This window comes from Charadrius vociferus, unplaced genomic scaffold, assembly GCF_000708025.1.
Source record: "Charadrius vociferus isolate BGI_N301 unplaced genomic scaffold, ASM70802v2 scaffold92, whole genome shotgun sequence".
Taxonomy (NCBI): Eukaryota; Metazoa; Chordata; class Aves; order Charadriiformes; family Charadriidae; genus Charadrius; species Charadrius vociferus.
The window spans coordinates 4,209,387-4,220,016 of record NW_009647874.1 but is presented as its reverse complement, the minus strand read 5'-3'; positions in this window follow the sequence as shown (position 1 = coordinate 4,220,016).

The window sequence follows — 10,630 nt, the reverse complement described above, 5'->3', positions numbered from 1 at the left end:
GAGAGACACGACAGGGAACAAGGATGAAAGAAATTCCCCTGATTTTCCAGTTCAGAAAAGCCAACAAAATGATGATGCTTAAGACAGGAGATCTTTCGCAATGTTAATAAAAAAAAAATAAAATCCATACAGGAGGAACCCATCCTGCATCTTTGCATTGGCAGATTATCAACCTATGATCCCACAGTCCCCTGGGGATGGTACAGGATTGGAATGGATAGGATTCGGAAGACAAGGCAAGCTCTGCCTCGACCACTATCCATGAAGTTCACCAAAACTCATGCTCACGTTGCTAAAAATGCAGCTTTTATAAGAATGCTAATCATGCAGTTTGGATTTAGCTGCTCACATGCTTTCAGGATCTCTAGTCTTAAGAGTGATGACAATCAAAACCCCCACAGTAGATACCCAAATTCTTGTTAAGAAGTAACATTTGAACCTCGTGGAAGGTGTTTAACATTTTAAAGACACAGGATGACTCTGGTAGATCTAATAGCATGTTGTTTTCCCACCAAAAGCTAGCACATCTCTGCAGATGGTAGAGGTGGTGTTCCTGGAGTGGGCTGTAACACAAGTGAACGGTGGGGTTACTCCATCAGTGTTACTTGCTGGCAGAAACCTGAAATAGCACTGAACAGAAAGGTGAAAGAGCTTCTGGCTGTCCCCTCCCAGCCCTGCTGGATGGGCCCACTGCGGGGATAAAATGACATGGATGAGGGTGGGAAAGAGCACGAAACTAGACCACTGCGGGTGAACTTCATTTTTATTTGAAACCAAACAAAGCATGGTATAATTCACACTTGGTAACTGGAATATCCCAGTGCAAAACAATAAACAGAAGCTGTTATTAGCAAGAGAATATTTTGTTGCTAGCATGCTGTGTTAAGCAGAAAACTGCAACTACGTTTAGCCTTCCTTAAAACTTTCCTAAGCAGGAATCCTAATATAGCTTCTCAGTAACATAGGAAATGGCAGAGAATTATTTCCTTCTAGGTAATGGAAAGCAAAACATTCATGTAAAGATATTCCATTTGGGTTTTTTCATACCAACAATAGCAAATAAGCTCAGTGAATTTGTTCAATTTTAAATCTGGGACTCTTCCTTGGAAAACTGAAATAATTGTAATACCCATGTTCTATTTTGCTGTGAACCAAAACAGTATCTTACTAAATCAATGACAAAGGTTTGTCAAAGATTTCTCAGTTTTTATGTAATCCTAAATAATATTTTGCTGTTCCTGATGTGGGAATACCTAGCTTCCCTAATTTGATACTAATTACATACCAGGAGAAAGGAAAAGAAAACTTTATTAGAATCTCAGGAAAGAAACCATGAAAGGGATAATGCACTAAATTAAAGGGAATTGACCAGTTGGGTAGACATAAGTATTAAGATGAAGATAATATTATTTGAGCTTATCCATTTCAAATTGATCTGTTCTCTAACAATTTAAAAGCCTAGGTTTACCATCTTATGACATATCTCATTCTATACACACAAAACAGAAAAAACATACTGCTCTGCGTACCTCCCCAGGGCCAATCTAAAAAAAGCAGAAAGTCCAGAACTTCATCCCCCTTAATGAATCTACTTTGCCCGCAAGCTTGCAAAAATGCATAACCCTCAAATGTCAGCTGATGCTTGGAAAGCACTTTATAGAGTCAACAGTCTCCCACTTCCAATGTGGGAACCATCATATTGCGTAGCCTATTTGATGTCTATTGTCACGAAAGGTTGCAAAGAGGAGCAATCTCTCTGGGATGCAGTTTCAAAGCCACACAGAACTTTGAGCTAAAATACAACAGCCATGTAAAAACTAGATTGGTCTTTGGAAGGAAGTACAAGGCAATAGGTTCCCTGAACCTGGTATGACCCAGAAAGCATCCTGCAGCAGAAGAACCTGCTGAATGATTCATGGTCCCATTTGGGTCCCAGTTTAGCAACCCAAGCACATAAAATATCTCCTGTCCTCTAGGTCTTCCTTTCACTCTGTTCCTGTTGCCCATGTATTTTTGATAACAAACTTCATCCCAAACTGACCTGTAGCTGGGCACTGAGAAAATGCACACACTGGCCTGGGGACCTCTGCTGTAGGAAAGAGGTGGTGTAGCCCAGAAGAGGAGAGACAGATCGTTAAAGGAGTGAGGTATGAAAAAGGAGAAATTGGGTTTGTCTGGTTTAGAAAAGAGAAAACTGGGAGACATATGATAATGATCTTCCTACCTATAAAAACTTGTTGCAGAGAAGACAACGATGAATTGTGTTCTCTCTCTGCTAGGTCACGCGACTTAATTTGCAGCAAAGGAGATTTATATAGGATTTTAGAAATGCTATCTAACTTAAAAAGGAAAGGCTAGAAGAGGCTGGTTAGCTACTCCACAGCCTCCTTCATGGCTTCTTTATTTCAGAACAGGTTGGTCAGTCCCCTCCCCGACTCTGTCCCACCAGCAGACAGTTATGGTTAAGATTATTCCTTCTCAGCCAGGTTTAATACACCAGATAAACAAGAACAGGAAATCTTCATCCACTGAACAACACAACTCCCTTCCCTCCTTCCAGATGAGCAACAGTGCCTCCTTACATTATTGTATGGGATGCTTCTCCTCCATAAGTAACTGCCTGTTAGCACTTACCAAAGTAAGACTAGTTCTCCCCAACAATGAAGACATTTCCAGGAGGAACATCCATCAAACACAGATTACTTCCAGGCTAGGGACCTATGGAAGTCCCAGTGCAGCTGCTCCACACGTAATCTTGAGCAACTCCTATGTGCTGTAAAGGTTAGATTCTTATCTGTCAGGCTGACCTAAGTGTGCTTCCCCTGCCTTAGAGCCGAGGGATGGAATAAGGGCTCTATGGAGCCCAGCATTTGGAGTAAGTTTTTTGCTTGGGATTTTTTTAATATGTGGGCTAAAAGACAGAGAAACTTTCCTTTCTTCAGTCCCTGAATTCAGAAATTGATCTGTAAGATGTGAGAGCAGGAACATCTTTTCCACCATCTCCAAATGAACCATGCTTAGCTGCTACACAGACATGCAGGGCATGCAAAGGGAGACGTGCACAAATCAAATAGAACTTTTCTAAAATATCTTGCATTGTTGAGCAAGAACATAAAACAATCTCTGACACTAAAAATTCCAGAATGAATGCTACTCATCGCAGCTTATATTTGCTATTAGAAATTTACTTTTGACCCCTCAAACTCTGTGGTGCACAAAAGATCTGAATCCTCTTTTACAACAGGAAAGGCAAGGGGCGGACAAGTTGATTTTGTGACCAAACGTCACAACTGCTCCCTTAGTCACCAAACTCAAACTCTTAACATCTTCAGATCATGTCAATGGCATAACTCTATTCATGCAAAGGGTGCTATTTTAGTTTAATCCACATAATCATAGAATGGTTTAGGTTGGAAAGGACCTTAAAGATCATCGAGTTCCAACCTCCCTGCCATGGGCAGGGACACCTCGCACTAGACCAGGTTGCCCAAGGCCATGTCTAGCCTGGCCTTGAGCACCTCCAGGGATGGGGCCTCAACATCCTCTCTGGGCAACCTGTTCCAGTGCCTTACCACCCTCAAAGTAAAAAAGTTCTTCCTAATAAGAATGGAATAAGATCATAATTATGCCTAGCTGTACATATTACTAAACACTAAGCACCAGCCATTCAGAGCCAACTCAGGAAGATTCTCATCAGTGTGGACTTTGGGGACACCCAGGACATGTGGTTGAAAACCATGGCTGGCAAGAAGCTAGCCACCTCAAAAGCTGAGTCCTGGATCTTAAGTTCACCATAGACTGTACACTAAAAGGAATACTTTTTCACTTTCTCTCATCATTTGCAACTATGAGGCAAATACAGTCTAACAAATTCACTTTTGGAATAGAAAGTCGTGATATTTGAATTCTCCTACCATGTGTTGCAATTAATGACACATCAGAAGACATGCTGGAGGGGAGGGATGCCATCCAGAGGGACCTGGACAGGCTGGAGAGGTGGGCCCAAGCCAACCTCATGCAGTTCAACAAGGTCAAGTGCAAGGTCTGGGTCAGGGCAATCCCAAGCACAAATACAGGCTCAGCGGGGAATGGCTGGAGAGCAGCCCTGAGGAGAAGGACCTGGGTGTGCTGATTCACCGGAAGCTCAGCATGAGCCAGCAATGTGCAATTGCAGCCCAGAAGGCCAATCGTATCCTGGGCTGCATCAAAAGAAGTGTGGCCAGCAGGTCAAGGGAGGTGATTCTGCCCCTCTACTTCACTCTCGTGAGACCCCACCTGGAGTACTGCATCCAGCTCTGGAGTCCCCAACATAAGAAAGACATGGACCTGCTGGAGCATGTCCAGAGGAGAGCCACGAGGATCATCTGAGAGCTGGAGCACCTCTCCTATGAGGAGAGGCTGAGAGAGTTGGGGCTGTTCAGCCTGGAGAAGAGAAGGCTCCGGGAAGATCGTATTGTGACCTTCCAGTACCTAAAGGGGGCCTACAGGAGAGCTGGGGAAGGACTTTTTACTAGGGCATGTAGTGACAGGACTTGGGGGAACAGCTTTAAACTGGAAGAGGGCAGGTTTAGATTAAACATTAGGAAGAAGTTTTCCACTGTGAGGGTGGTAAGGCACTGGAACAGGTTGCCCAGAGAGGTTGTTGAGGCCCCATCCCTGGAGGTGCTCAAGGCCAGGCTAGACATGGCCTTGGGCAACCTGGTCTAGTGGGAAGTGTCCCTGCCCATGGCAGGGGGGGTGGAACTCGATGATCTTCAAGGTCCTTTCCAACCTAAACCATTCTATGATTCTATGATTCTATGACATCGTACAAAAAATAAATTAAACAATGCTGATTTCCTTTTCATAAGCAATCTGAAAAAAATTACAACTCCCCCTGCCCCCCCCCCCAAAAAAATTTTTGTTACTCTTACAGGTTTAGAAAAAGTCACGAAAGAGGAAACCAAGTTGTCTGTATGGTGCAAATATACTATACTCTATTTTGGGATCTGATGAGACATTTTCTATAATGTGAAAATTATGGCATCTTTTGTCACAAATTAAGGTAAAGCTTTTTTTTTTTTTTTGTACTGGTTAGGATATTTTTGCTTACCTGTTCATGGCATTCTATCAGGTGCCATCATAAAAAGAAAATATTGTTTGCAATATATATTTGTAGAGACAAACATCAATGCTAAGCACTTAGCAGTACATTATGTTTTTTTGAGGATGCACTTGGGGGAATCAAAGTATTTTATTGCACAATAGATATTATTCTGTTTGTACTTGCATTCCTCCAAACTTAAACCATTCACAATGTTTTATTTCTGAGCATACATAACCAAGAACACTGACTGGGGTGATATTGTTAAGTATTCAAACAATTCCTGCACATCACTTACAAAAAGAATGCCTTTGGGTAAATATCTTTGCTTTCTCTTTTTCTTTGCCTTTCCTTTGTTGGTGCCCTTATATGACATGTTCTTGGAAAAATGAACCACATTTGCTCCATTTACTGTTTAACAAAAATAAAGCATGAAAATATTGTAAGATGTAAATAAAATCTAGTATTTGTATTGCACTAATTTGTCAGGGGTTGAATAAATGTTAATTATACAGCTTTTTAAAAATCAGACTTGTTAACGTCATTTTTAATTTAGAATGTTACACTGTAAATGTTTTCCATTGTGTTAATTTACACCTGTTATTAAAGCCTCCATTATTAGGTTTACACTGGAACAGCTACTTTGTGCCACTGAAATTTGCTTAAAACAGCAGAAACAATTACTAATTAGAAGGGCATGTTTACTTTAATTATATTTATTTCCTAGTCTAGTTTTATATGTAGCACACTATGAAAGTGTATGATTCAATTAGCCAAACCCATTTATCTTAGGCAATTCCTCAAATGAGCATTGCTTAGAAAGACAGCAAATTCTTTCAGCACTACTTTGCCTCATAAATTTCATAGGTGACACTAATAAATACATATGGTGACTGGGTATCACTTTCTACGTGACCTCACTGCTTTCTCCCATTTTTGCTAATGCTTATTCAGTAATTGCAGATTACTCGAATGACATTTTATTTAACGACGAGCCCAACTGTTTTAATCAAAGATTTAAACCAGTGACATGGAGAACCGTCTTCAGCATTCATAAACTCAGAATCAATACAAGCATTCAGCTCATTATTCAGTTATCCGCACCATGTGAAACTACTACCGATACTCATCCACTGATACCTAGAGCTAGTCTTATGTATTGCACAGTGCTTTGGAAATTTGCAAAACAAGTGCAATTTAAACTTCTCGGGAACAAAAAGTTAATGTCTTTATCCTTTGCAAATATGATTCTTTGAGTAATTTTTCCAGTGAAAGTTGTATTTTCTATCCACTCTCACAGATTAAAAAGAAGGAGCACCATTAAAATTCTTTACAAATTACTTCCCTGAAGCTCATTCCTAGTATTATGTTTTAAATCTGAAGTGAGGATTAAAAAAAACCACACAAGAGTTATGTTTCTAATTGATAGTTGCTGCTCGTAATCTATGTAAATGATACTGGCAGGTAGTACAATCTGTTGCTTTTCCATACTTATTATTTCCATACTTATAACAAAATTCAGTACTCTGAAAATCAGAACAAAAAATAAAATTGTATAAGGCAGAGGAAACCCCAATGAGTTTCACATCGCAAGGCTCCCTGCCTTACTCAGCCATCAAGGTTAATGCATTTATACTATCTCACTGTCACTGCCTCAGCATAGCACTTGTATGACATTCAAAGAGCGCAGCTGATGCTGTCCAAGTGGCCATGACAGGGCGACGGCTTCCCAAACAGGGGCAACCGCTGCCTGTGGAACGATGTGCAACAGCTCTGCGTATCAGCAATGCTACCTATAATGATCAAATACATGAATTTAGATCATCACGCTTTGGACTGCTTGGGCCACATTTTATACCTTCCACCACAAAGGGAATTTATTCCTTCTTAAATTTCACTTGAACGTATAGAGCGTAACAAGAATGATGAAAATATAAACTCTGAATAAGAATTCAGCCAGTATCTGGTGTGGCCAAAGACCACAGACCTACCTTCTCCTAATCCACTGCAACGCAGAAAACAGTGTATAAATAGAAAGTCTGACGTAATTCAGAAAAAGCTGCTATTAAAAAGTCAGCATTTTTAAAAAGCTAACAGAGACATCTCTCAGCTGAGGCAATTATTTTGTAGGTTAAGAGGAGAAATAACTGCTGCAATCGAAGATTTGTCTTCACAGGCGTTCTCAGGATAAGTCAAGGCAAATCAACTGAGGGAATGATGTCGGTTCCCAGTCAGGTGAACATATGTTATGGCAGCTTATCTTTCCTCCAAGAGGAAAAGGGATCAACTGTACTGATGTAGGATCACTTGAGACCAGACCAAGCATGTTCATGCAGGGCTTTAATGCGCTTTAAGGTTTGCAGACTGACTTCACGCATTTAGTGCCTCCCCTCCTCTGGCATTGTCTTTATCCATGCCACGTGGTCCCTGATAACGAAGGCTGACTTAATGGACACCATCTCTGACCTTTCACTAATGGCACCTTCTCTTTCATTTACATGTGGGGTGCGGTGAAGGGGAGGTTATACGAAGTGCACTGGCAATTTCCAATAGCTAACTATCTTTAATAATGAAGTGTAAGATAACAAATCAAGTCTGAGTCATAACTAATTAAAAGAAATGGGAATTGAAAATGAATGTAATTAGTCAAAATTTCTGAACAGTGCCTTTATTATAAAGTCAATAATTAAAATGGAGAAATCAGTGTTTTGTAACATAATCAAGCCCATACACAAGCAACTTCTGGCCTTTCTTCAAGTGTCTTGGTTTTGAATATCTCTGCTTTCGGAAAACTCGGATTACTATAAATGTTCAGTGTTTTTTTCCAAAGAAGAAACTGATGAGACGGGCTTAGTTATCTTTGCTGGGACATTGTCAGGAAAAGCTGACCACAGTATGTCGCTACTGCCTCTGCAGCAACTCTCTTTGGCTACTCTCTTTGCAACAGCAGGAAAAGGCAAGATCAATTAAAACGGAAATAATGCTGATTGCATTATTTTGCTGGAAGTCAGAAATACATGTACTTGTATGGTACATACAGTTGTAATGAATCTGAGTTCCTAAGTGATAGGATATATACACGCAAAGCAGGTATGTGCTTTTTAAAAAGGGGCCTGTAGGTGTTAAATTAAGCAGACTTCAGAAGAATTGTAGTTTCTAAGAGAAATATATTGATTCACTGTATTATTTTCCCTCTGACATATACCTTCTTGTAACCATGGGTTGGCTCTTTCTAGGCTTGTTCTATATGGATCCCCCAAAAGCCGCTTTCTTATGTGCAACAATTGACTAAGAGCAACGATACTGCTTTTCTGGCCAAATATTCACCTTGGTCTAATTCTTTTTGCTTCACCACAACATAGTTTGCCATTAAAAAAAACAAACAAAGAAGAAAATCATAGAAAAGCCTGGTATTTTCCTCAATGTTTGCAATGCTGGCCCAGATCAGAGCTTTTTGATTTCTTCCAGCCAACATCCACCAGGTAATTTTACTCAGGCTCACTTAGTGGGAAGCAACGCATCAGCCCCAGCTCTGCCCAGTCAGCCAGGCACTCTGCCTTGCTGGTGCAACTGGGAACCAGCTAGGTATGGAGCACTGCATTTACACTCTTCTTCTCCTCCTCCTCTTGCCCCTAAAAGAAAAAGATTGAGATGTGACTGCCCTTTCCAACAGAAGAAGGGGATGATCCAAAGGTATTGTATCCAGTGGAAACCCACCACCGTGAACAGCCAGATATGTGACACAGTCATATGTTCTTTATTACTCCTAATAGAAAGCAATAATATTTTAACTCAGACACAGAGCACGAAGGGGAAATGCCCTCATCCTCAATTCGGGGCTGCCGGATAAGCGACGACTCCATTAAGCCGTGCCTGTGATCTGACACCATCTGAAAGGCAAGGCTGCTGCCCAGGGAGCCTGCCTGGTGCTCGCTCCTGCTGCTGCTCTGCAAAAGGCTTCAATTAGTACCGACCTCAGCATGAGAATATTTCTCCCTGGGTGGGAAAGGAAATATCACAGACCTAAAGCCCTTCTGTCTCTGAGACTGGGGTGAAACTGTGCCATGCTGGATTCACCTCCCATAGACACACCCAGGAAAAGGGTGAGCATCAACGAGCAGCACAAACTAAAACAAAGACATTGATTTCTTGAATATTTGCAATGCATGGGGTCTTCTCTGCCAGATCAAACACTGGCTGGATGGCCAGGCCCAGAAAGTGGTGGTGAATAGAGTTAATTCCAGTTGGCGGCCAGTCACACGTGGTGTTCCCCAGGGCTCAGTGTTGGGGCCGCTCCTTGTTTAATATCTTTACTAATGATCTCAACGAGGGGATTGAGTGCATCCTCACTAAGTTTGCACACAACACCAAGTTAGGTGGGAGTGTTGATCCACTTGAGGGTAGGACGGCTCTTCAGAGAGATCTGGACAGGCTGGATCGATGGGCTGAGGCCAATGGTACGGGGTTCAACAAGGCCAAGTGCTGGGTCCTGCACTTGGGTCCCAACAACCCCATGCAGTCCTAGACGCTTGGGAAAGAGCGGCTGCAAAGCTGTCTGGTGGAAAAGGACCTGGGGGTGTTGGTCGACAGCCAGCTGAATATGAGCCGGCAGTGTGCCCATGTGGCCAAGAAGGCCAACAGCCCCCTGGCCTGCATCAGGAATAGTGTGGCCAGCAGGACTAGAGAAGTGATGGTCCAGTCTCCTGTACTTGGCACTGGTGAGGCCACACCTTGAGTACTATGTTCAATTTTGGACGCCGCAGTATAAGAAGGACATTGAAGTGCTGGAGAGGGTCCAGAGAAGGGCAGTGAAGCTGATGAAGGGTCTTGAGAAAAAGACTTATGAGGAGCGGCTGAGGGACTTGGGGTTGTTTAGGCTGAAGAGAAGGAGGCTGAAGGGAGACCTTATCGCTCTCTACAACTACCTGTAAGGAGGTTGTAGCGAGGCGGACATTGGCCTCTTCTCACAAGTTACAACCGATAGGACAAGAGGAAATGGTGTCAAGTTGCACCAGGGGAGGTTTAGGTTAGACATTAGGAAAAACTTCTACACTGAAAGGGTTATCAAAGACTGGAACAGGCTGCCCAGGAAAGTGGTTGAATCACCATCTTTGGATGTATTTAAAAGCCGTCTAGATATGGTGCTCAGGGACATGGTTTAGTGGTGGACCCGGCAGAGTTAGGGAACAGTTGGACTTGATGATCTTAAAGGTCTTTTCCAGACATAACAATTCCATGATTTTACGATTCTCCACCAACTTTGTGCTACCAGTAGCAGTCCACAGCACGTGTGTGTGCACAAACACGCTCCCCTCCACAGGCTCGCTAGATACCCTGAGGCAATGCTGCTTCATACACACACACACACACAAACTCACACAGATGCAGCTGCATGTTATGCACAACAGGGAAAAAAAATACAGAAAACTGGAAGTTACAAGGTACTGAAAGATATGCTCAGCATCCACGGGGATCCTGAAAGCCAAAAGAAATGGCAAGAAAAAAAAAAAGGGGGGGGGGGGGGGGAAAATTTTAAAAAAGGAGGAA